This window comes from Misgurnus anguillicaudatus, chromosome 19 (genome assembly GCF_027580225.2).
Source record: "Misgurnus anguillicaudatus chromosome 19, ASM2758022v2, whole genome shotgun sequence".
NCBI classification, from domain to species: domain Eukaryota; kingdom Metazoa; phylum Chordata; class Actinopteri; order Cypriniformes; family Cobitidae; genus Misgurnus; species Misgurnus anguillicaudatus.
In genome coordinates, this window is record NC_073355.2 from 4,827,666 (window position 1) to 4,855,414 (window position 27,749).

Here is a 27,749-nt window from a genome sequence, read left to right on the forward strand (position 1 = left end):
TGAGCCGGATACTCGGCTGAAACGAGTATCCGGTACGGATAAAGCACTTCTGCCGAGTACGAGTATTATACGAGTAATACGAGTCAATATCTGTGCTCGGATTAAATGAAAATCATCATTGGGTAGCTGATTGTGTCAGCGTTCTGTGATAGGCTAGTAGTAACAGCGCCGCCCCTCCCCTACACAAATACAGATGTATTGTGTTGCTGTGAGTCCCGCAGCCAGTGTTGCCAACTTGGCGACTTTGTCGCTAGATTTAGCGACTTTTCAGACCCCTTTAGCGACTTATTTTCAAAAAAGTGACTAGCGACAAATCTAGCGACTTTTTCTGGCGTTGCTGGAGACTTTTGGAGACTTTTTACGTGACATTCACTCTTCTCAATGAGCAGCTACCGCTGCTTCTGTGGGCTCCACCCCTGTCCCAAAGCATTCACAGGCGGTCTAGTCCTCGCGCAGCAGAGCAGAGTCTCTCCCAGTTGCAGTCAGGGCACGAGAAGTGGATTTATCGTGCACGCGGGAAGCCGGAGCAGGCGGATCCCGCGATGGCTTACATTAATGGCGAGATGTAATGTAAAATGGTCTTTGAATAAAATGAATCACTGTACATAAAATAAATGTACTTGAGGGAGCTGAGCAGCAGCACATTTAGAACAGACAAACTGTACGGAGCTGACGCGTTAATGGGCTATTTACCTACAAAACAACGTTTCCCATCATTTATCAGTGTATGTTTTGAACCTGGACTGTTTGGCCATATAAACATGAACATACACACATTTCGTTTTATGAGAACATAAGCAGATAAACAAAGAAAACATTTTCAAGCATTCATGTGTATTAAAATAACATTTTTGACAGTTCAGAGAGAAAGAGAAGCGTGAAATAATGTAGTAAGCCAATGTAGTAAAAATGCAAATGCGACGTGATGACGTCACTGTTATGCAAATGACGCAATGACGTAATCTAGCGACATTTAGCGACTTTCCAAGCAAGCCTTAGCTACTTTCCATTGAAAATAGTTGGCAACACTGCCCGCAGCTCCGATCTGGTCATTCACACACAGAAAAGCTCTCTGTCTCTCTCCCTCAGTCACTCGGGTTCGCGGTTCTTTTCTGTTAAAGTTTAGGGTTTCTTTAGCTTTTTACTTCGGGTTGTAACGTTCAAGTACGTACTAACCAGCAGAGTTCTGGTAAACGTGGGTTCGTTCAGACGTGAATGGGACGCGCATCGCGTCTCTGCCTGTCGGAGATTTTTTTTTTCTTTTTTTAAACCTTCAGCTGGGAGCTGTCTGTGTCCCGCTCTGCACACTCACACACAGAACAGCTTTCTGTCTCTCTCTCCCTCAGTCTCTCGGGTTCACGGTTCTTTTCCATTTAGGGTTTCTTCAGCTTTTTACTTCGGGTTGTAACGTTAATACATACTAACCAGCAGAGTTCTGGTAAACGTGGGTTCGTTCAGACGTGAATGCAACTCGCATCGCGTCTCTGCCTGTCGGAGAATTTTTTTCTTTTTTAAACCTTCAGCTGTCTCTAACCAGTAACCAGACACTGAGTGACTGACACGTATTTGCTGTATTTCATACAAAAATAAAGGTATTAAGCTAATATAAATATTACAAATTAATTTAAGCTACTCTCTCTCTCTCTCTCTCTCTCTCTCGTCAGTTTTTTCTCTCTGACACTTTTTTGCTGTATTTCATAAAAAATAAAGGTAGTAAGTTAAAGTTAGTGTTATAAATATTACAAATTAATTAAGCTACACACACTCTCCCTCTCTCTTCCTCTCTCTGCCAGTCATCTAAGTTTTTTCGTTTTAACCATCAGCTAGCTTTAACCAGTTTTTTTTTACGCTGACACTTTTTGCTGTATTTCACAAAATATAAAGGTAGTAGTGGTATAAATAATAAATAATATTACAAATTAAGCTACACACACAAACAAACACTCTCTCTCTCCCTCTTATGATCAGTGATACAGAAATATAACAATTTCTGATCAACCCATATATTAATTGCATGCTTAAAATAACATACCGGTTAAAGCCCCGCCCATTTCAAGACAAACCCGCCTACTTCCGGGTTAGGCCACACCCACTCCGAGTACAGATACAGATACAGATAATTCATATGGTTTACAGATACAGATACAGATACAGATAATGCTGTACTCGCCCATCCCTAGTAAGTACATTGTGTATTATTTAATTAACGTGCTTAAGTTTTACTTGTTTGACACGAAGGCTCCGAAATTAACGTTGCCAGAATTGTTGTCCACACTGAGTATGGCGAAAATTAGCTAGAAGGCTAAAAGCTAACGTACTTTGAAGTTATACATGGTATAAAGTATGTTTAAGGATACAGTCAAAGTTATTACTGTAACTTATTAATATAGCCTCTTGAAAGTCTCTTTCAGAAACTAATTTATCTGAAAAATAAAAGTTATTTGGCATTAATGGAATTACAATGATTTGATTGCATAAACATTGCACATGCAAAATATTAAATACTGTTTTGCATTAAAAGTTCAGCATAAGTGTTTGTTTGATTAACTTCCTTTAAATGTAATTATACTGTTGCATCAGTAAAACTTTATACCTTCGCGTCTCTCACCGGACAAAGGAATCTAATGCAAGCTGCCAGACCGACAGGTAAACAAGCGTGTTGATTGCATGACGAGGGCATGTGACACCGGCCAATCGGAATCAAGTTATTACAAACAGCTGGCCTGCCTTCTACTGAGATTGACAGGTGGATGACGTCATAGAACTGCTAGAACGATTCGAATGCGGTCCTCTCGCCCTATAGCTACAGCCGTTGCACTGCATGTAAAGTAGAGGAAAACACTGCGGAGCGAGCGCTGTTCAAAGACAGACATTTACTGAAACCTACTGACAACGTCTCTGAACATAATAACGGAGAAATGGAGAATAAATAAAAAGCCGTGCACTCGTGGTGTAAAGCTCCACATGTTTGGAAACCAAGATCATTTTTCCTCGACCGCTCAGACTACTTCAAAGCAGCTAGCGTGTGCTAAAGCCCTTGTAATTGGAAATAAAAAAGTGCCGCTTTTATTCATCTAGCTTGTTGACGTTTTAGATTTCATAGAAAACAACAACTATGCTGTGAAAATGATATACCCCAATGTATAAGGCCTTACTAAAACCTCGCTCGTTTCAAAGCTATAGGTCAGTGGTATTAGCCCAACAGGACTGTCAGTTCCCGGCGTATTCAATACAACGTATTTAAGTAAACGATTCACATAAATAAATAAATAAATAAATAAATAAATCAGTTGTAATTATTCACAATTAAGGCTGATTTTATTATGTTTATTCATAGAAAGTTTTCTCTGTTATTTTCACGTTGTAAAAAACTAATATTAAGTGAATATTAACGAACATTGCTAATACAACATGATTTCAGCGTAAGCTGGAAGTGTGAATGGCGGTAGGCTTATTGTCTTTCTGTGGACTGAACAAAGTCTGAGATTAGCCTGTCTTATCCTGATTTTGAGGTTTTTTTTACAACAAAACCCAACGCCGTGTTTTTGTTCTTGAAGTGATCTTTATAGGCTATATGGAACATGGCAGGCAGCTACTATTATAGAGCGATGGTATTAGCCGACGATCAGTTGCCAGCGGATTAAAAAAAATTAAAATAAAACCAATGATTCACATAAATGAATCAATAAATCATTTGATATTATTTACAAATTAAGACTGGTTACATTATATTTATTCACAGAACGTTTTCTTTTGTTAGTTTCACATTCTAAGAAACAAATGTTAAGTGAATATTAACGTGCATAGCTAATGCTGCATGATTTCAGCTTAAACTGGACGTGCGAATATAGTAACTTTCTTCTCTGGACTGAAATGCGTCTTAAGATTGGTCTGCCTTTTCCTGATTGCGCTGGTTTAACAACAAAACCCAACGCCGTGTTTTTATTCTTGAAGTGAACTTTATAGACCGTCCTGTCCCGTGCACAGCTAGAGCTTAAACAAGTTCGTGTTCGCGTCTTTTTTGGCTTAACTGAAAATGCTCACACGTCAAAATAGCTGTCTTTGTATACAACTGGTCACTGCATGTCTTAAACGAATAAACATTTTATTGCATTCGGTCTTCTAATACGCCCAACCCGCGGAAGTCTCTGTCATTAAAGTCAACTAAACAAGAAAAGAAGAAGAAGAGAGAGAGAAAACCATTCGCTGCTCCCGACTGAGTAACTCCTTTAACTTTGTAGAGAAATATTAATCCTAAATGTTTATTTTCTGCCAAAAATCCTTTGCGCTAAGCTCTGCTATTTGAAGAAAGTTTAAGGTTTATCACGGAATTCAGATTTCCCGAACCACTTTTTCGAAAGTTACTGCATTGGACATTTTGGCTCATTAACAGACAGTAAATCAGATGTTAGAAATAGACAGCTTTAAAATTCAACCCGTGTTTACATCTAGTAATGCGTGCAGTTAGGAATAAGTATCTTATGTGGGGTGAATATGTTCATTCGTGCTTTTTTGATACATGGTTACACGTAGTTCATTTTCTTTCGTGGACTTTGGACCACCTAAAGTACAGCCTTGGCCACCCGATTAAAAAACGCATGTTTCCGCCACCGCGCACGGTCTCCCATCCAGGTGCTAACCAGGCCAGACCCTGCTTAGCTTCCGAGATCGAACGACTGCAGGGCTGCTCGTGGTGGTACGGACGCGGACGAAGGCGCCGGCGAACTCCCGCCTTTTAAAGAATGCACGTTAGCTGAGCCAAGGCATGTACTGACCATCGGTCCACCGCTTGCCGCGTGGGCCGATGGTAATGTTAAAAGTGATTAAATGTAATTATACTGTTGCATCAGTAAAACTTTATACCTTCGCGTCTCTCACCGGACAAAGGAATCTAATGCAAGCTGCCAGACCGACAGGTAAACAAGCGTGTTGATTGCATGACGAGGGCATGTGACACCGGCCAATCGGAATCAAGTTATTACAAACAGCTGGGCTGCCTTCCACTGAGATTGACAGGTGGATGACGTCATAGAACTGCTAGAACGATTCGAATGCGGTCCTCTCGCCCTATAGCTACAGCCGTTGCACTGCATGTAAAGTAGAGGAAAACACTGCGGAGCGAGCGCTGTTCAAAGACAGACATTTACTGAAACCTACTGACAACGTCTCTGAACATAATAACGGAGAAATGGAGAATAAATAAAAAGCCGTGCACTCGTGGTGTAAAGCTCCACATGTTTGGAAACCAAGATCATTTTTCCTCGACCGCTCAGACTACTTCAAAGCAGCTAGCGTGTGCTAAAGCCCTTGTAATTGGAAATAAAAAAGTGCCGCTTTTATTCATCTAGCTTGTTGACGTTTTAGATTTCATAGAAAACAACAACTATGCTGTGAAAATGATATACCCCAATGTATAAGGCCTTACTAAAACCTCGCTCGTTTCAAAGCTATAGGTCAGTGGTATTAGCCCAACAGGACTGTCAGTTCCCGGCGTATTCAATACAACGTATTTAAGTAAACGATTCACATAAATAAATAAATAAATAAATAAATAAATCAGTTGTAATTATTCACAATTAAGGCTGATTTTATTATGTTTATTCATAGAAAGTTTTCTCTGTTATTTTCACGTTGTAAAAAACTAATATTAAGTGAATATTAACGAACATTGCTAATACAACATGATTTCAGCGTAAGCTGGAAGTGTGAATGGCGGTAGGCTTATTGTCTTTCTGTGGACTGAACAAAGTCTGAGATTAGCCTGTCTTATCCTGATTTTGAGGTTTTTTTTACAACAAAACCCAACGCCGTGTTTTTGTTCTTGAAGTGATCTTTATAGGCTATATGGAACATGGCAGGCAGCTACTATTATAGAGCGATGGTATTAGCCGACGATCAGTTGCCAGCGGATTAAAAAAAATTAAAATAAAACCAATGATTCACATAAATGAATCAATAAATCATTTGATATTATTTACAAATTAAGACTGGTTACATTATATTTATTCACAGAACGTTTTCTTTTGTTAGTTTCACATTCTAAGAAACAAATGTTAAGTGAATATTAACGTGCATTGCTAATGCTGCATGATTTCAGCTTAAACTGGACGTGCGAATATAGTAACTTTCTTCTCTGGACTGAAATGCGTCTTAAGATTGGTCTGCCTTTTCCTGATTGCGCTGGTTTAACAACAAAACCCAACGCCGTGTTTTTATTCTTGAAGTGAACTTTATAGACCGTCCTGTCCCGTGCACAGCTAGAGCTTAAACAAGTTCGTGTTCGCGTCTTTTTTGGCTTAACTGAAAATGCTCACACGTCAAAATAGCTGTCTTTGTATACAACTGGTCACTGCATGTCTTAAACGAATAAACATTTTATTGCATTCGGTCTTCTAATACGCCCAACCCGCGGAAGTCTCTGTCATTAAAGTCAATTAAACAAGAAAAGAAGAAGAAGAGAGAGAGAAAACCATTCGCTGCTCCCGACTGAGTAACTCCTTTAACTTTGTAGAGAAATATTAATCCTAAATGTTTATTTTCTGCCAAGATCCTTTGCGCTAAGCTCTGCTATTTGAAGAAAGTTTAAGGTTTATCACGGAATTCAGATTTCCCGAACCACTTTTTCGAAAGTTACTGCATTGGACATTTTGGCTCATTAACAGACAGTAAATCAGATGTTAGAAATAGACAGCTTTAAAATTCAACCCGTGTTTACATCTAGTAATGCGTGCAGTTAGGAATAAGTATCTTATGTGGGGTGAATATGTTCATTCGTGCTTTTTTGATACATGGTTACACGTAGTTCATTTTCTTTCGTGGACTTTGGACCACCTAAAGTACAGCCTTGGCCACCCGATTAAAAAACGCATGTTTCCGCCACCGCGCACGGTCTCCCATCCAGGTGCTAACCAGGCCAGACCCTGCTTAGCTTCCGAGATCGAACGACTGCAGGGCTGCTCGTGGTGGTACGGACGCGGACGAAGGCGCCGGCGAACTCCCGCCTTTTAAAGAATGCACGTTAGCTGAGCCAAGGCATGTACTGACCATCGGTCCACCGCTTGCCGCGTGGGCCGATGGTAATGTTAAAAGTGATTAAATGTAATTATACTGTTGCATCAGTAAAACGTTATACCTTCGCGTCTCTCACCGGACAAAGGAATCTAATGCAAGCTGCCAGACCGACAGGTAAACAAGCGTGTTGATTGCATGACGAGGGCATGTGACACCGGCCAATCGGAATCAAGTTATTACAAACAGCTGGGCTGCCTTCCACTGAGATTGACAGGTGGATGACGTCATAGAACTGCTAGAACGATTCGAATGCGGTCCTCTCGCCCTATAGCTACAGCCGTTGCACTGCATGTAAAGTAGAGGAAAACACTGCGGAGCGAGCGCTGTTCAAAGACAGACATTTACTGAAACCTACTGACAACGTCTCTGAACATAATAACGGAGAAATGGAGAATAAATAAAAAGCCGTGCACTCGTGGTGTAAAGCTCCACATGTTTGGAAACCAAGATCATTTTTCCTCGACCGCTCAGACTACTTCAAAGCAGCTAGCGTGTGCTAAAGCCCTTGTAATTGGAAATAAAAAAGTGCCGCTTTTATTCATCTAGCTTGTTGACGTTTTAGATTTCATAGAAAACAACAACTATGCTGTGAAAATGATATACCCCAATGTATAAGGCCTTACTAAAACCTCGCTCGTTTCAAAGCTATAGGTCAGTGGTATTAGCCCAACAGGACTGTCAGCTCCCGGCGTATTCAATACAACGTATTTAAGTAAACGATTCACATAAATAAATAAATAAATAAATCAGTTGTAATTATTCACAATTAAGGCTGATTTTATTATGTTTATTCATAGAAAGTTTTCTCTGTTATTTTCACGTTGTAAAAAACTAATATTAAGTGAATATTAACGAACATTGCTAATACAACATGATTTCAGCGTAAGCTGGAAGTGTGAATGGCGGTAGGCTTATTGTCTTTCTGTGGACTGAACAAAGTCTGAGATTAGCCTGTCTTATCCTGATTTTGAGGGTTTTTTTACAACAAAACCCAACGCCGTGTTTTTGTTCTTGAGGTGATCTTTATAGGCTATATGGAACATGGCAGGCAGCTACTATTATAGAGCGATGGTATTAGCCGACGATCAGTTGCCAGCGGATTAAAAAAAATTTAAATAAAACCAATGATTCACATAAATGAATCAATAAATCATTTGATATTATTTACAAATTAAGACTGGTTATATTATATTTATTCACAGAACGTTTTCTTTTGTTAGTTTCACATTCTAAGAAACAAATGTTAAGTGAATATTAACGTGCATTGCTAATGCTGCATGATTTCAGCTTAAACTGGACGTGCGAATATAGTAACTTTCTTCTCTGGACTGAAATGCGTCTTAAGATTGGTCTGCCTTTTCCTGATTGCGCTGGTTTAACAACAAAACCCAACGCCGTGTTTTTATTCTTGAAGTGAACTTTATAGACCGTCCTGTCCCGTGCACAGCTAGAGCTTAAACAAGTTCGTGTTCGCGTCTTTTTTGGCTTAACTGAAAATGCTCACACGTCAAAATAGCTGTCTTTGTATACAACTGGTCACTGCATGTCTTAAACGAATAAACATTTTATTGCATTCGGTCTTCTAATACGCCCAACCCGCGGAAGTCTCTGTCATTAAAGTCAATTAAACAAGAAAAGAAGAAGAAGAGAGAGAGAAAACCATTCGCTGCTCCCGACTGAGTAACTCCTTTAACTTTGTAGAGAAATATTAATCCTAAATGTTTATTTTCTGCCAAAAATCCTTTGCGCTAAGCTCTGCTATTTGAAGAAAGTTTAAGGTTTATCACGGAATTCAGATTTCCCGAACCACTTTTTCGAAAGTTACTGCATTGGACATTTTGGCTCATTAACAGACAGTAAATCAGATGTTAGAAATAGACAGCTTTAAAATTCAACCCGTGTTTACATCTAGTAATGCGTGCAGTTAGGAATAAGTATCTTATGTGGGGTGAATATGTTCATTCGTGCTTTTTTGATACATGGTTACACGTAGTTCATTTTCTTTCGTGGACTTTGGACCACCTAAAGTACAGCCTTGGCCACCCGATTAAAAAACGCATGTTTCCGCCACCGCGCACGGTCTCCCATCCAGGTGCTAACCAGGCCAGACCCTGCTTAGCTTCCGAGATCGAACGACTGCAGGGCTGCTCGTGGTGGTACGGACGCGGACGAAGGCGCCGGCGAACTCCCGCCTTTTAAAGAATGCACGTTAGCTGAGCCAAGGCATGTACTGACCATCGGTCCACCGCTTGCCGCGTGGGCCGATGGTAATGTTAAAAGTGATTAAATGTAATTATACTGTTGCATCAGTAAAACTTTATACCTTCGCGTCTCTCACCGGACAAAGGAATCTAATGCAAGCTGCCAGACCGACAGGTAAACAAGCGTGTTGATTGCATGACGAGGGCATGTGACACCGGCCAATCGGAATCAAGTTATTACAAACAGCTGGGCTGCCTTCCACTGAGATTGACAGGTGGATGACGTCATAGAACTGCTAGAACGATTCGAATGCGGTCCTCTCGCCCTATAGCTACAGCCGTTGCACTGCATGTAAAGTAGAGGAAAACACTGCGGAGCGAGCGCTGTTCAAAGACAGACATTTACTGAAACCTACTGACAACGTCTCTGAACATAATAACGGAGAAATGGAGAATAAATAAAAAGCCGTGCACTCGTGGTGTAAAGCTCCACATGTTTGGAAACCAAGATCATTTTTCCTCGACCGCTCAGACTACTTCAAAGCAGCTAGCGTGTGCTAAAGCCCTTGTAATTGGAAATAAAAAAGTGCCGCTTTTATTCATCTAGCTTGTTGACGTTTTAGATTTCATAGAAAACAACAACTATGCTGTGAAAATGATATACCCCAATGTATAAGGCCTTACTAAAACCTCGCTCGTTTCAAAGCTATAGGTCAGTGGTATTAGCCCAACAGGACTGTCAGTTCCCGGCGTATTCAATACAACGTATTTAAGTAAACGATTCACATAAATAAATAAATAAATCAGTTGTAATTATTCACAATTAAGGCTGATTTTATTATGTTTATTCATAGAGAGTTTTCTCTGTTATTTTCACGTTGTAAAAAACTAATATTAAGTGAATATTAACGAACATTGCTAATACAACATGATTTCAGCGTAAGCTGGAAGTGTGAATGGCGGTAGGCTTATTGTCTTTCTGTGGACTGAACAAAGTCTGAGATTAGCCTGTCTTATCCTGATTTTGAGGTTTTCTTTACAACAAACCCCATCGCCGTGTTTTTGTTCTTGAAGTGATCTTTATAGGCTATATGGAACATGGCAGGCAGCTACTATTATAGAGCGATGGTATTAGCCGACGATCAGTTGCCAGCGGATTAAAAAAAATTAAAATAAAATAAATGATTCACATAAATGAATCAATAAATCATTTGATATTATTTACAAATTAAGACTGGTTATATTATATTTATTCACAGAACGTTTTCTTTTGTTAGTTTCACATTCTAAGAAACAAATGTTAAGTGAATATTAACGTGCATTGCTAATACTGCATGATTTCAGCTTAAACTGGACGTGCGAATATAGTAACTTTCTTCTCTGGACTGAAATGCGTCTTAAGATCGGTCTGCCTTTTCCTGATTGCGTTGGTTTAACAACAAAACCCAACGCCGTGTTTTTATTCTTGAAGTGAACTTTATAGACCGTCCTGTCCCGTGCACAGCTAGAGCTTAAACAAGTTCGTGTTCGCGTCTTTTTTGGCTTAACTGAAAATGCTCACACGTCAAAATAGCTGTCTTTGTATACAACTGGTCACTGCATGTCTTAAACGAATAAACATTTTATTGCATTCGGTCTTCTAATACGCCCAACCCGCGGAAGTCTCTGTCATTAAAGTCAATTAAACAAGAAAAGAAGAAGAAGAGAGAGAGAAAACCATTCGCTGCTCCCGACTGAGTAACTCCTTTAACTTTGTAGAGAAATATTAATCCTGAATGTTTATTTTCTGCCAAAAATCCTTTGCGCTAAGCTCTGCTATTTGAAGAAAGTTTAAGGTTTATCACGGAATTCAGATTTCCCGAAGCACTTTTTCGAAAGTTACTGCATTGGACATTTTGGCTCATTAACAGACAGTAAATCAGATGTTAGAAAAGACAGCTTTAAAATTCAACCCGTGTTTACATCTAGTAATGCGTGCAGTTAGGAATAAGTATCTTATGTGGGGTGAATATGTTCATTCGTGCTTTTTTGATACGTGGTTACACGTAGTTCATTTTCTTTCATGGACTTTGGACCACCTAAAGTACAGCCTTGGCCACCCGATTAAAAAACGCATGTTTCCGCCACCGCGCACGGTCTCCCATCCAGGTGCTGGTGTAGAGGAATGGAATTTAGTTGCCTAGTACTTTATTTTATTTATGTTCAGCAGATATAAATATAAAGAATGTTTAGCTTTTTCACACTTGCTATTTGTGCATTTTAAAATATCATTGAGATCTGTGTGGGTTGGCGAGTGACGCTAGGGGGCGATAGAGAACAGCCTTATGCTTCATAAAACATATGAAGAAGTCACACTGCCAGCAGTATAGAAACATCCAACAACTCACAGTTTTGCCTTTGTGTTTATTGTTTCTACAGGTGAGATCTGTGATATATATCTGCACAAGTCATGGTTGAGATAACGTTCCTGTGTTTATATAATGTTTTACTGTGTATTAATATGTAAATTAGAGCGTAAATCTTCGCATCAGCGATTCAAAGCAATATCGCGTGTGAGTTGGCCACGAGCCAAGATCGCACGAGTGAGATGAAACAATGTAATGTGTTGGTATTTGAGAGTAAATATATATATGCAGTTCAGTATATATGTATACAGTTTAATTGTTAAATAATGGATGTTACAGTTAAGGATAAATATTATGCAACCATTAATTGTTTAATGGGTTTGAGTTGGAGGCTATGTAGCAACATAATATTAGTATGTGGCATATGCATTTCATACATTTAGTGAAAATACAAGTGTTTTTGTTTTTACTTTATCTATAATTTGTAAAATCAGTTTGTAATTAGTGAAATATATGCAACGTCTGTTGTGTAATATATGCTTCATAAAACATATGAAGAAGTCACACTGCCAGCAGTATAGAAACATCCAACAACTCACAGTTTTGCCTTTGTGTTTATTGTTTCTACAGCTGTGACAACAAAAATAAAAACTGCTTTATGTGACACCAGAAATCTCTCTTTTCTGTGTGGGTAACATAAACATGGCGAGCCAGCCAGGAGGCGCTGTTGAGTCAACAGTGAGAGGGAAACAGCTCCTCCTTGAGACGAACCTGTAAATAAGAGAAGATTCATCAATACAGAGAGCAGATTTAAACAGATAAGACGATTTAAAATCAAGATTGAATTTAACATAAAGAGAGAAAAATGGAACAACTTCAAGACTGTGTAAGCTCCAAGCTCCTAATATTAGACAAATCACAGCTCATTAAGGTATGCCTCTATCTAAAATGCAGTGAGCCAGCAGAAAAGGGATTTTCTGGCATCTCGAGGCGAGCATTGATACGACTAGCAGAGAGAACACTGGAGGAAATTGAGGAAGGTGAAACAGAAGAAAATTATGAAGGATTTCTAAATGAACTTCTGTGTTTCCTGGAGCAATATGAAAAGCCTGAAGACCCAGAGAACCCACCTGCAGAACCTGATGAAATCGGGGAACTGAAAAAGGAGTATGCAGAGCTACAAAAGAGACAAGATGATGTTCGACGTACGCTGGAGGAAAAGATTGTGGCCTTGGAGGCGAAACTTCAGAACAGCAGACAAGGAACAAGCAGGAGGGAGACCATACTCCGACAGTTTGATTCGATGCCTGAGATGACCCTGAGAAAAGAATTCAGAATATTTGGACAGATTGGAGAAGCAGGCCAAAAAGAGAAGCTGTCATACACCAGTCTGACCAATCAAATAGAGTCTGGATTAAAGAAGGGTTACTCGGAGGCTGAAATCATCGAAGCAGTCGTGAGAGCTGTGAGTCCGGGCCTCCACCTAAGAGAGCTGCTGGAGATAAAAAGAGACCTTACGCTCCCCACACTGAAGACGATTCTGAGAGGGCACTACAAAATTGACTCCTCATCAGACTTACTGCACAGGCTAATGAACATATCACAGGAACCCAAAGAGTCTGCCCAGAGTTATTTGTTTCGAGCTATAGAGCTGAGAGAGAAATTGCTTTGGAAGTCTGGAGATGAAAAGGATGGAGAACAGTTTAGCCCTGAACTCATTCAGCGAAAGTTCCTCCGTTCACTTGAGACTGGACTTTTTAGTGATGCTGTCAAGTTCCAGATCAAACCATACCTTGAAGATCCAAAAGTGACAGATGAGGTGTTAATTGAGAAGTTAGGTGAAGCTGCTAACTTAGAATTAGAAAGACAAACCAAATTGAGAAAGGCTGTGACACCAAAGCCCCTTAAGCTAAGTGAAATTCAGGCAGTCGAGCACCCTTGTGAAAGTAGGCAGTTTGGAAATGAGGTTGAAGTCAGGGAAAAAGATAACACAGTAGTCAGGGACAAAAAGAAACAAGGACGAGGTAAAGATGCTGACACTGATACTACCAAAGCCATTGAAGACCTCAAGGCAAACGTCATGGAAATGACAAAGATCTTTCGTGAGACAATGGAAGCAACCAGGTCACATTCACAATCAGCTGCATTACCACAAAGAGCTGAGAGGGCCAAGGGACTGCCAAGAGGTTGTCGGTCATGTCAGGAAGCACAGAGAGGTGAAGAATGCAGACACTGTTTCCGGTGCGGGCAAGAGGGACATCTGTCTCGAGGCTGCAGACAAAGACGACCAATGTCGGGAAATGGGGTGGGACTGCTGAACAGGGGCCCGCAGTAGTCCAGTCTCTTCCCGGGTCCCAACCAAGTCCAGTGATGAAGCAGGCTTTCAGACCCTTTCAAGTCCAACACTGTGAAAAGGTAAACAACAGTGAGTCCAGCATGCAAGTAGTTAAAATGACCCCTGATGGTAATGTACCAGTATGTTATCTGTCCCCCTCTGACCAAACAAAACTTCTTAAACTGATTGGAAGGAGATGCTTGGTTCACTGCCAACTGGATGACATCACAGTGGAGGCCTTGTGGGACACAGGAGCCCAAGCAAGTATTATCAATGCTGATTGGAGAAAACAATACTTACCACATGCCATCATCCGACCCATTGATGAACTCCTGGGCCCAGGAACACTCACAGGACTGGCTGCAAACAACACAGAGATCCCATTTGAAGGCTGGGTAGAGGTGAGATTTCGGCTTCCCAGTGATATTGACACAGAAGAAGCTCTTCAAGTACCCATTCTCGTGACAAATGACCCTAATGTGGCTGAAAACCCTATTATTGGCTTTAATGTCATTGAGGAGATGGTCAACAGGTGGGAAAAACGAAGATCTAAGCCAAACACAACACACATGATAAGCCAAGCCTTCTCTGTATCCATTACAACCGCAAAGTCAATGCTTAAGCTGTTAAAAACCACAAACTCCTACGTAAATGTCGGAACTGTTCGAGCCGGGAAACAAAGGGTACTGCTAAAAGCAGAACACATAACAACCATTAATGCACGGGTACGCATTGGGGCACAGGCTTCAGAACAAACCTTACTGTTTGTCCCCTGTGAGCCGTCACCGCTACCGGAGGGTATAGTGATCCAAGAAGGGTTAGTCAAAGTGACGGCAGGAAGGACAACCCAGGTACCAGTTGCTGTCACCAATACTACCAAACAGTGTCTCGAACTGACCCCACGTCTTATCCTGGGACATCTCCAAATGATAAAGACAGCCTATCCAGCCACAGCAGAGCCCTTACAAGCTTGTGAGACACACAAAACACCTGGGAGTGAACAAAACCCTCATCTCATGCAAACCTGTGAAGTGAGTGTAACATCAGGCCAAACAGAGAGACCCAATCAGTGGGATCCCCCAATAAAGCTTGAACACCTAACGGAGGAACAACAACAGGTAGTACGACAGTTATTAAGAGAAGAGTGTAATGCTTTTGCCGCCGATGATAATGATGTTGGTTGCATTCCCTCACTGCATATGCACATTACTCTGCACGACAAGACACCTGTGCAAAAGACGTACATCTCTGTGCCTAAACCCCTCTTACAGGAAGTGAAGGAGTACCTCCAGGACCTGCTGAACAAAGGGTGGATAAGCAAATCGAGATCCCCTTACTCCTCACCAGTGGTATGCGTGAGGAAAAAGGACGGTAGCCTGAGACTATGCTGCGACTATCGAGAGCTGAATCGCAAATCTGTACCTGATAGACACCCCATCCCAAGAATCCAGGACATGTTAGACTCCCTGAGTGGCAGCTCTTGGTTTTCGGTCTTGGACCAAGGTAAAGCCTACCACCAAGGTTTCCTTGACGCAGAGAGCCAACCATTGACAGCCTTTATTACACCATGGGGGCTATTCCAGTGGAACAGGATCCCGTTTGGCCTTAGTTCGGCCCCAGCTGAATTCCAGAGGAACATGGAAGCTTGTCTTGAAGGTCTACGTGATACCATCTGCCAACCCTACTTGGACGACAACCTTGTACATAGCTCTTCCTTTAATGACCATGTGAATCATGTTCGCACAGTACTCCAGAGATATCAAAAGCATGGAGTCAAGCTGAGTCCCCACAAATGTGAGCTGTTTAAAAAGAAAGTACGTTTCTTGGGCCGCATCGTGTCAGAAGAGGGATACTCGATGGATCCTGCTGAAATAGCACCTGTGCAGGCATTAAAGCTCAGGTCACCAGCTACAGTAGGGGAGTTGAGAAAGATGATGGGATTCCTTTCCTACTACAGAACATACATTCCTAATTTCTCCCGTCTGGCAAGACCTCTCTACCAGCTGATAGCCGCACCACCAAAAAGTATGCTACCTGTTGAAACAAAGGGAAAGAGAAAGAAAGCGAGTACAAAGTCAAAAGGACAGGTACCACCCAACACTCCCATAACCTGGACACAGACTCACCAAGATGCATTGAATAACTTGATAGATCACTTAACACAGCCACCAATCCTTGCATACCCTGACCTGACGCTGCCATTTGTCCTCCATTGCGATGCATCACAGGATGGTCTAGGAGCAGTCCTGTATCAGAAATGTAAAGAGAAGATGTCAGTGATTGCATATGGATCAAGAACACTTACACCACCAGAGAAAAACTACCACATGCATTCTGGAAAATTGGAGTTCCTGGCGTTAAAGTGGGCGATTTGTGAACGCTTCAGAGATTACCTGTTCCATGTTCCACATTTTGAAGTGTACACAGATAATAACCCCCTAACGTACATCCTCACAACAGCCAAACTTAATGCAACAGGACATCGCTGGGTCGCAGAGTTGGCTGACTTTAACTTTACCATCAAATATCGTCCAGGCAGATGCAATGCGGACGCAGACGGTCTTTCAAGAATGCCACTAAACATTGATCAGTACATGAAACTGTGCACAGAAGAGGTAAATCAAGATGTTATCAGTGCTACGATGCAAGGCGTAACATTACCTGTGAATGATGCTCCTCTATGGACAAATGGAATCGATGTGCAGGCCATGCAGTTGGTGGATGATGAAGTTTTACTGCCTTCTGAACAGTGTCTCTCTCTGGAACAAATAAAGCAATCTCAACAGCAGGATTCAGTCATTAGCCGTGTTTTGATGTTCAAAAGGAACAACAGTCGTCCATCTGGCCATACTCTCAGGAAAGAGCCGACGGATGTTAAGATGTTGCTGAAACAGTGGACAAGGCTTTATTTGGATGAGGGAGGGGTCCTCTACAGAAGAGCAGGAAAGAGAAACCAACTTGTTTTACCAAGAGAACATCACCAAACTGTCTATAAAGAGTTACATAAAGAGATGGGACATCTTGGAGTGGAGAGGACACTAGACTTAATACGTGAGAGATTCTACTGGCCTCAGATGCAAAAAGAAACGGAGAACTTTGTGATGCGCATATGTGAGTGCTTAAAAAAGAAGAAACCTCACAGGACTCCAAAAGCTCCATTGGTCCCAATTCAAACTACATACCCATTCCAGCTAGTGTCCATCGACTTTCTCCATCTCGAAACATGCAAGAATGGATATGAATACATACTTGTAGTGATGGACCATTTCACACGCTTTGCTCAGGCCTATGCCACAAGAAATAAATCAGCAAAAACTGTGGTGCAACATGTTTTTGGAGATTTTGCTCTCAAGTTTGGCTTTCCTGAGAAAATCCATCATGACATGGGGAGGGAATTCGAGAACCACCTGATGGATCAGCTCCAGAAGACTTGTGGTGTACGTGGATCTCACACAACGCCCTATCATCCTATGGGCAATGGACAAGTTGAAAGATTCAACAGGACACTCTTATCCATGCTCAGGACACTGGGTGATGTTGAGAAGGCTGACTGGAAAAATTCACTGTCTAAGGTGATTCATGCATACAATTGCACCCGCTGTGAAGCAACAGGGTTTTCCCCATATTACCTCTTATTTGGCCGCTCACCCAGACTTCCCATCGATCTCATGTTTAACTTGCCAATGGATGAAAAACACCAGAATTATGCAGATTATGTGAGAAACTGGCAGACCCGGATGCAGGAAGCCTACGGAATTGCATCAAGAACCGCAAACAAAGAGGCACAGAGAGGAAAACAATACTACGACAAGAAAGCCCAAGGTGTTGAACTATGGCCTGGCAACCGAGTGCTGCTTAGGAACCTCAGTCAAAGAGGAGGGCCAGGAAAACTACGTTCACATTGGGAAGATTGTGTATACACTGTGATCAGTAGGAAGAGCCCTGACAGTCCCGTGTACGAGATCAAGCCTGAAAACGGTGGACCAAGCAAGATAGTACACAGAAATCTTCTGCTACCTTGCGATAGTTTACCAGTAGAAAATCCTGTTAGTCAGAAACAGCAAAAGCGTAGGAGCGTGGGCAGAGCCAAGAAAAGTGAATCGCCAGAACAGTACAATGACTCAGACAGTGATGATGATGACAGATATGCACTACGCTATCGATTTCCACCTGGCTCAGACCAAAGTGAAACTCATACCACTCTAAATCCTGAGGCTGAACCATTCGAACCTATAGCACAGAGAACAGAATCCCCTGAGCACTTTTCTGTCCATGAAGAAATGGAACACCAGGAAATCCTGACGGCAGAGGAAGACAATATCTCACAGGCGGACAACATCTCTGAAGAAGAGGATCAAGAAACAGAGTGTGAACATGAGGATCGAGAAATGGAGTGTGAACAGGAGAGGACTCAATCATACACTTACCCTCAACGACAGAGACGCCAGCCAAAGATGTTGACTTATGATGCCCTGGGAGAACCGACGGTGGTACCAAGAACCTCAGAACTGAAAGAATTAAGTTTACATCCCACAGATGGACTGAACCTGTGGAGGCCCTGGGGATAAATGGAAGATATGACAGTAAATTAGAGACAAATAAAGGAATAAGAAGAAGAGGATATATATTGGTGACCTGTAAAGTAAGCAGAATAGAATAAAAGTTGACAAGATTTAGTGAATATGTGGCCGATACTGTTGGAGTCTAGATTTATGGTAAGATTGATCTATTATAGATATTACTGTTTATATGCTTTCATTATGGGTAGTAAGAGACAGAATAAATGCTAAAGTGCTTAGTCGAAAAACTTTACAATAGTAAATAACCCCCTTTATTTTTCTAGAAGTAAACCATGGTAAATAGGGGGCTGACTAAATGAATGCACTTTATTGATGCTTACTGATAACCTACCTTTTGTCTTGTAGCAGAAACCAGGTCGTCCAGGAAAAATAATCCTTTTGTGGTAAAATGTAGAAATACATTTTTTTTTTTTAAGTGGGGGAGGGTGTAGAGGAATGGAATTTAGTTGCCTAGTACTTTATTTTATTTATGTTCAGCAGAGATAAATATAAAGAATGTTTAGCTTTTTCACACTTGCTATTTGTGCATTTTAAAATATCATTGAGATCTGTGTGGGTTGGCGAGTGACGCTAGGGGGCGATAGAGAACAGCCTTATGCTTCATAAAACATATGAAGAAGTCACACTGCCAGCAGTATAGAAACATCCAACAACTCACAGTTTTGCCTTTGTGTTTATTGTTTCTACAGGTGAGATCTGTGATATATATCTGCACAAGTCATGGTTGAGATAACGTTCCTGTGTTTATATAATGTTTTACTGTGTATTAATATGTAAATTAGAGCGTAAATCTTCGCATCAGCGATTCAAAGCAATATCGCGTGTGAGTTGGCCACGAGCCAAGATCGCACGAGTGAGATGAAACAATGTAATGTGTTGGTATTTGAGAGTAAATATATATATGCAGTTCAGTATATATGTATACAGTTTAATTGTTAAATAATGGATGTTACAGTTAAGGATAAATATTATGCAACCATTAATTGTTTAATGGGTTTGAGTTGGAGGCTATGTAGCAACATAATATTAGTATGTGGCATATGCATTTCATACATTTAGTGAAAATACAAGTGTTTTTGTTTTTACTTTATCTATAATTTGTAAAATCAGTTTGTAATTAGTGAAATATATGCAACGTCTGTTGTGTAATATATGCTTCATAAAACATATGAAGAAGTCACACTGCCAGCAGTATAGAAACATCCAACAACTCACAGTTTTGCCTTTGTGTTTATTGTTTCTACAGCTGTGACAACAAAAATAAAAACTGCTTTATGTGACACCAGAAATCTCTCTTTTCTGTGTGGGTAACACTAACCAGGCCAGACCCTGCTTAGCTTCCGAGATCGAACGACTGCAGGGCTGCTCGTGGTGGTACGGACGCGGACGAAGGCGCCGGCGAACTCCCGCCTTTTAAAGAATGCACGTTAGCTGAGCCAAGGCATGTACTGACCATCGGTCCACCGCTTGCCGCGTGGGCCGATGGTAATGTTAAAAGTGATTAAATGTAATTATACTGTTGCATCAGTAAAACTTTATACCTTCGCGTCTCTCACCGGACAAAGGAATCTAATGCAAGCTGCCAGACCGACAGGTAAACAAGCGTGTTGATTGCATGACGAGGGCATGTGACACCGGCCAATCGGAATCAAGTTATTACAAACAGCTGGCCTGCCTTCTACTGAGATTGACAGGTGGATGACGTCATAGAACTGCTAGAACGATTCGAATGCGGTCCTCTCGCCCTATAGCTACAGCCGTTGCACTGCATGTAAAGTAGAGGAAAACACTGCGGAGCGAGCGCTGTTCAAAGACAGACATTTACTGAAACCTACTGACAACGTCTCTGAACATAATAACGGAGAAATGGAGAATAAATAAAAAGCCGTGCACTCGTGGTGTAAAGCTCCACATGTTTGGAAACCAAGATCATTTTTCCTCGACCGCTCAGACTACTTCAAAGCAGCTAGCGTGTGCTAAAGCCCTTGTAATTGGAAATAAAAAAGTGCCGCTTTTATTCATCTAGCTTGTTGACGTTTTAGATTTCATAGAAAACAACAACTATGCTGTGAAAATGATATACCCCAATGTATAAGGCCTTACTAAAACCTCGCTCGTTTCAAAGCTATAGGTCAGTGGTATTAGCCCAACAGGACTGTCAGTTCCCGGCGTATTCAATACAACGTATTTAAGTAAACGATTCACATAAATAAATAAATAAATAAATCAGTTGTAATTATTCACAATTAAGGCTGATTTTATTATGTTTATTCATAGAAAGTTTTCTCTGTTATTTTCACGTTGTAAAAAACTAATATTAAGTGAATATTAACGAACATTGCTAATACAACATGATTTCAGCGTAAGCTGGAAGTGTGAATGGCGGTAGGCTTATTGTCTTTCTGTGGACTGAACAAAGTCTGAGATTAGCCTGTCTTATCCTGATTTTGAGGTTTTCTTTACAACAAACCCCATCGCCGTGTTTTTGTTCTTGAAGTGATCTTTATAGGCTATATGGAACATGGCAGGCAGCTACTATTATAGAGCGATGGTATTAGCCGACGATCAGTTGCCAGCGGATTAAAAAAAATTAAAATAAAATAAATGATTCACATAAATGAATCAATAAATCATTTGATATTATTTACAAATTAAGACTGGTTATATTATATTTATTCACAGAACGTTTTCTTTTGTTAGTTTCACATTCTAAGAAACAAATGTTAAGTGAATATTAACGTGCATTGCTAATACTGCATGATTTCAGCTTAAACTGGACGTGCGAATATAGTAACTTTCTTCTCTGGACTGAAATGCGTCTTAAGATTGGTCTGCCTTTTCCTGATTGCGCTGGTTTAACAACAAAACCCAACGCCGTGTTTTTATTCTTGAAGTGAACTTTATAGACCGTCCTGTCCCGTGCACAGCTAGAGCTTAAACAAGTTCGTGTTCGCGTCTTATTTGGCTTAACTGCAAATGCTCACACGTCAAAATAGCTGTCTTTGTATACAACTGGTCACTGCATGCCTTAAACGAATAAACATTTTATTGCATTCGGTCTTCTAATACTCCCAACCCGCGGAAGTCTCTGTCATTAAAGTCAATTAAACAAGAAAAGAAGAAGAAGAGAGAGAGAAAACCATTCGCTGCTCCCGACTGAGTAACTCCTTTAACTTTGAAGAGAAATATTAATCCTAAATGTTTATTTTCTGCCAAAAATCCTTTGCGCTAAGCTCTGCTATTTGAAGAAAGTTTAAGGTTTATCACGGAATTCAGATTTCCCGAAGCACTTTTTCGAAAGTTACTGCATTGGACATTTTGGCTCATTAACAGACAGTAAATCAGATGTTAGAAATAGACAGCTTTAAAATTCAACCCGTGTTTACATCTAGTAATGCGTGCAGTTAGGAATAAGTATCTTATGTGGGGTGAATATGTTCATTCGTGCTTTTTTGATACGTGGTTACACGTAGTTCATTTTCTTTCATGGACTTTGGACCACCTAAAGTACAGCCTTGGCCACCCGATTAAAAAACGCATGTTTCCGCCACCGCGCACGGTCTCCCATCCAGGTGCTAACCAGGCCAGACCCTGCTTAGCTTCCGAGATCGAACGACTGCAGGGCTGCTCGTGGTGGTACGGACGCGGACGAAGGCGCCGGCGAACTCCCGCCTTTTAAAGAATGCACGTTAGCTGAGCCAAGGCATGTACTGACCATCGGTCCACCGCTTGCCGCGTGGGCCGATGGTAATGTTAAAAGTGATTAAATGTAATTATACTGTTGCATCAGTAAAACTTTATACCTTCGCGTCTCTCACCGGACAAAGGAATCTAATGCAAGCTGCCAGACCGACAGGTAAACAAGCGTGTTGATTGCATGACGAGGGCATGTGACACCGGCCAATCGGAATCAAGTTATTACAAACAGCTGGGCTGCCTTCTACTGAGATTGACAGGTGGATGACGTCATAGAACTGCTAGAACGATTCGAATGCGGTCCTCTCGCCCTATAGCTACAGCCGTTGCACTGCATGTAAAGTAGAGGAAAACACTGCGGAGCGAGCGCTGTTCAAAGACAGACATTTACTGAAACCTACTGACAACGTCTCTGAACATAATAACGGAGAAATGGAGAATAAATAAAAAGCCGTGCACTCGTGGTGTAAAGCTCCACATGTTTGGAAACCAAGATCATTTTTCCTCGACCGCTCAGACTACTTCAAAGCAGCTAGCGTGTGCTAAAGCCCTTGTAATTGGAAATAAAAAAGTGCCGCTTTTATTCATCTAGCTTGTTGACGTTTTAGATTTCATAGAAAACAACAACTATGCTGTGAAAATGATATACCCCAATGTATAAGGCCTTACTAAAACCTCGCTCGTTTCAAAGCTATCCCAGCAAACATTGGTCCGACCGCAACGTCGTGTCCCTGGCCAAAAATAGTCGCGGTATGACGGCACAAATCGGTGAAAATATGTAACACAGAACATTTCATAAACATGCATTCAGATACATTTGTACATGTCTATAGTTCTATGGGGTTGCATGTATAATTGTTACTTTGACTTTTACTACGCGTGCTTCAATATTTATACCCTGTTGTGAATCGGTTGTAAGAGGACGTCACTAGGTGACGTCTTTTACACGTGCATTTATAGTCCATCATGACCCTCTATAAAAAATCATAAACCTTCTATAAAGTCATTGTGAAATATGCAAATGCTGTGCTTACACCTTGGTTAATACTGCAATAATTAATTTAAGTGCAAAAAGTAGGTTTTTAAGAGGTTGTGAATAGACGTCCACTGACGTCTTTTACACGTCTAGACTAGACTAGTAGGAAAAAAACAGGATAATCTTTATGAAATACACGATTTGTATACAAAGTAAATATATTAACTTTATCTTGTTTAAATAAATTATAATCACAAAGTGCCCAGTGTCATTATTCCAACCTGTTTTTATTATGGAATGTATGCATATAAATGTAAAACAGATACATATCCGGTCACCATTTAGGTCTGAGTTGGATGTAATTTCAAAAACTGTGCTATTAATTTAAGAAATATAGTGATAAATCTGGGGATATTACAAAATCCCGCGATAGGACAGATTATCTCGCGAGATAGTGGTGACGTCACGCGTTCTTCCGGAAGTTCACATTCAAACACGAGGAGCGATTACGAGGGAGTTTTGTCTATATATCATTCAAAATCTACTGTTGGGTAAGTACATTGTGTATTATTTGATTAACGTGCTTAAGTTTTACTTGTTTGACACGAAGGCTCCGAAATAAACGTTGCCAGAATTGTCCACACTGAGTATTGCAATAATTAGCTAGAAGGCTAAAAGCTAACGTACTTTGAACTTATACATGGTATAAAGTATGTTTAAGGATACAGTCAAAGTAACTTATTAATGTAGCCTCTTGAAAGTCTCTTTCAGAAAGTAAATTATCTGAAAAATAAAAGTTATTTGGCATTAATGGAATTACAATGATTTGATTTCATTGCACATGCAAAATATTAAATACTGTTTTGCATTAAAAGTTTAGCAGAAGTGTTTGTTTGATTAACTTCCTTTGCTTTTGTTTTGTACAAAGGAAAAGCAGAACCTCATCCAAATAAAAATAAACAAGCTGTTAAAGGCACTGTGTCCTACACAGACCCTCCAAAATATAACCACCCAAAACCCAAGTCAGGTAAATGTCTCAGTTTGAAAATACATTAACAAATTTGAGTTGTTATTGTGGAGTTAATATCATTAATTACAATTTCGTTTTATTTACAGTTGAAGGTCAACACAAACCAAATAAAGATGTGCATTCTACAAACAATAAAAAAAGGTATGGAAAACTGTAGATATGAATTTTTGTAGATATGACTTAAACAGTCTACACATTTGTTAATGTTCTAATGTGTCATATGTCCTTGTTTGTGCTAAAGATCAAGTTTTGTGTCCACCACACTTAGATGAGGCGTGCCCGACCCCTGACTTTGTCTACCCTACATTAAGTTGTACGTTTTTGACTGCTTTTGCTTAATACTACGAAAAAACATGATTCTTTCAAAAATGACTTTTATATATTTTGATATGAAACTCAAAAATGTATATAAATTGTTTTGGTGTATTTTGTTTACACAGGCACACTTCATGACAGTAAACATCGGTATCACAATGGTGTGATTGATCTATACCCTAGAATAAGCTGTGACACTATGAGACGTACGTGCTACTGATGCTTTTTTTTTTGGTGCATTCCCACACTATACAAACACATTGCTTGGCTCCTAAGTGTATACACTTTTGCCTTTATAATGTCATTCTCATTTTTAGGTAAAAATGTATTCCATGAGTCAGGGTTTTGCCTGAATGTCAACATAATATCCAAAAACTTTGATATAAAAAGTGATTTATTTTAATATTTTACACTACTATGTATTTTTTAAAATACATTGTGCATGTGTATGTTTATTGTACTTAATGAAATTACATGCAAGGTGTCATGCAAGATTTTACATTAGTGACAACAAAGCTAAGAGTATAAACATATTTACATTTCTCTGAATCTGAGTTAATAGTTACAAATACAGAGCTTATAATATCTGTCATTGCTCAACCACAAAGACCTAAAAGTACAGCCAGCTAATTTCATAACTAATGCAGTATTACACTGTGAAGTGATTTACTGTTAATATTTTACACTACCATATAATTAACTCTATTTGTACAGGTGAGGTAACACAACGAAAAAATTACCAGATGGAGACTACCTGATTCTTCACCTATGGCCTCAGCTTCAAATGCAACATGTAAGAAATGCTATATGACTGTGTATTGTGCATTATGAATACATCAAATATGTTGATAACAAGGTGATCTGCGTAAGTTGTGACATAAAGAATATGTATATATATTTCCATCTATCTTTCTATTACATTATTTCAATTGTTTTCACATTTAGGTCCAGCAACTGTCTGAGTTGGTGGATATTCTGTCAGAGACTGCGTGAACAACGTTATAAACAGGTATGTATTTCTCTTGATTTGTGTAATCCTGCATAATATTTAAGGAATATATATTGATTACCACCATAATTAACCCAGCTATTTATATTACTTCAATTCAGGATTTAATCCGTCACACATCACTTGTTGAGAAGTTTTAATGTTCGTAATGACTTAAACAGTCAGCCATACTGAAAACAAGAAATTTCAGTGTAAGCCATTACTTGTCACCCAAAGTTAGGGATGAGGATATAGTTCATAGCACTTGTTACATGGTAGATGAAACAAGTGAAGTTGTGAAGTGTTAACACATAGTGTATGTTTAAACATTGTATGCAATTGCTCATTACTGTTAATTGTGATTTATTGACCTTTTAGGTTATTTGTCTAAGGTGAAGTAATCTTACATTTCTTTCACAGAATGATGTCAAATTGTCTTATGGCAAAGTTCAATATGAGGGGTGGTGGACATCTGGAAAAGAAGTCTTTTAAAGGCACACCTTTGTATTATGTTATTCAAGGTAATTTGGGGAATGTTGATCTAAAAAAACTTGTTCTTGTATATTGATTGTAATTTTATTGTTATGCTTGATCTATTCAGGGGACATCACAGCTCACCTGTCTTTATCAGAAATATCCTGTTCATTTTTTGACACACCTAGTTAAGGGTCTTTCTCAAGGGCACCACAGTGGTACTTTAGAGGGAGGGGACAAATGCTGTATCCCCCACAACTGATCTAACACTTATTTAAAGCAGAGCATATTTTGTACAATAATATTAATATATCATTTTAGCTGTAGACCATAAAGATTTTGAAAGTAAGTGCATGTCATTTACCTCAAATTTTAATTGTATTTATTTTAAAAAGAAACATATTCTTCTCTTCCTTCAGATGCTGTGAAGAGGTGGAGCCCAAATGCCACTGACTCGGAAATAGATGCAGCTATGGCAGACCACCTAAAGCACGCTCCAGGAAGAGCTGGGGGTGGTGGATACAAAAAAGCCAAACAGCTGTGATGTGTTAAAGAGAGAGTTCACCAGAAAAGGAAAATTGTTATAATTTTCTTATCCACATGTTTCAAACCTGTATACCTTTATATTTTCTGCTGAACACAAAGATTGAAGAATGTTTGTAACTTCACAACCAATTAACTGTCAATATTTTTTTTACAATTGTAGTAATGGGTTGTGGGATCTGCTTTGTTGAAAACATTCTTTCACATATCTTTGTGTTCAGCAGAACATAGAAGGGTATACAGGTTTGAAACATGAGAGGGAATAAATGACTAAATATTAATTTTTGGGTGAACTATCCCTTTATAGAAAGTGTTTTGAAGTTGTTATTATAGTTAAATGGTTAAAAAAATAAAAAGTGCTAAATCAGAACATGCTTCTTTTTTGGTTATGGCCACAAATAATGTATTCTTTAATGTGTTTGTGAAGTACACGTGGTTAAAACGTTTTATGGACGTTCAGGTCTGACTGGACCAATTTTGAACTGATTTTGAACCTTTGTGAATATGTGTTAAACCTCAATACAATTGATTGCCTTTCACGATGTTACACAATGGGTGTATATTCATTTTATATGCATACATTTAAACTATGCAGCAACACATTTAAACATCCAGAAGACGGCACATTTAGACGTCCAGGGACGGGCAGAAAAGACGTGTAATTCACGGCCAAATGACGTCAAAGACGTCCGCTCAACTTTAATTTAGGGTATTTTTCAACCGCGATGGGACGTGACGAAGGGTCGTCTTTTCAACGGTCATAAAACGTCCGCATGTTTGCTATATGAGGGCTTAAAACATATATTCTAACTATGCAGGAACACATTTAAACATCCAAAATACGGCGCATTTAGACGTCCAGGGACGTGCAGAAAAGACGTGTAATTCACGGCCAGATGACGTCAAAGACGTCGGCTCAACTTTCATTTTGGATATATTTTTCAACGCGGACGGGACGTGACGAACGGACGTCTTTTCAACGGTCATCACACGTCCAAATGTTTGTTGGGATAGGTCAGTGGTATTAGCCCAACAGGACTGTCAGTTCCCGGCGTATTCAATACAACGTATTTAAGTAAACGATTCACATAAATAAATAAATAAATAAATCAGTTGTAATTATTCACAATTAAGGCTGATTTTATTATGTTTATTCATAGAAAGTTTTCTCTGTCATTTTCACGTTGTAAAAAAC

The 27,749-nt window shown here is 39.8% G+C and overlaps 2 long non-coding RNA genes across 2 annotated transcripts; one reads left to right on the forward strand and one right to left on the reverse strand.

Moving 5' to 3' along the window:
* Positions 1–12,215: 12,215 nt before the first annotated feature.
* On the reverse strand, positions 12,216–18,506 carry LOC129449086 (uncharacterized). Its single transcript, XR_012359074.1, has 2 exons — positions 18,380–18,506; positions 12,216–12,388 (listed from the first exon to the last, which is right to left on the reverse strand). It is a non-coding gene; the product is annotated as an uncharacterized lncRNA (long non-coding RNA).
* Positions 18,507–22,946: 4,440 nt separating this feature from the next.
* LOC129438333 (uncharacterized) lies at positions 22,947–27,060 on the forward strand. Its single transcript, XR_012359075.1, has 9 exons — positions 22,947–23,755; positions 24,133–24,231; positions 24,321–24,375; positions 24,476–24,547; positions 24,675–24,755; positions 25,264–25,342; positions 25,495–25,558; positions 25,958–26,058; positions 26,431–27,060. It is a non-coding gene; the product is annotated as an uncharacterized lncRNA (long non-coding RNA).
* The last annotated feature ends 689 nt before the right edge of the window (positions 27,061–27,749 follow it).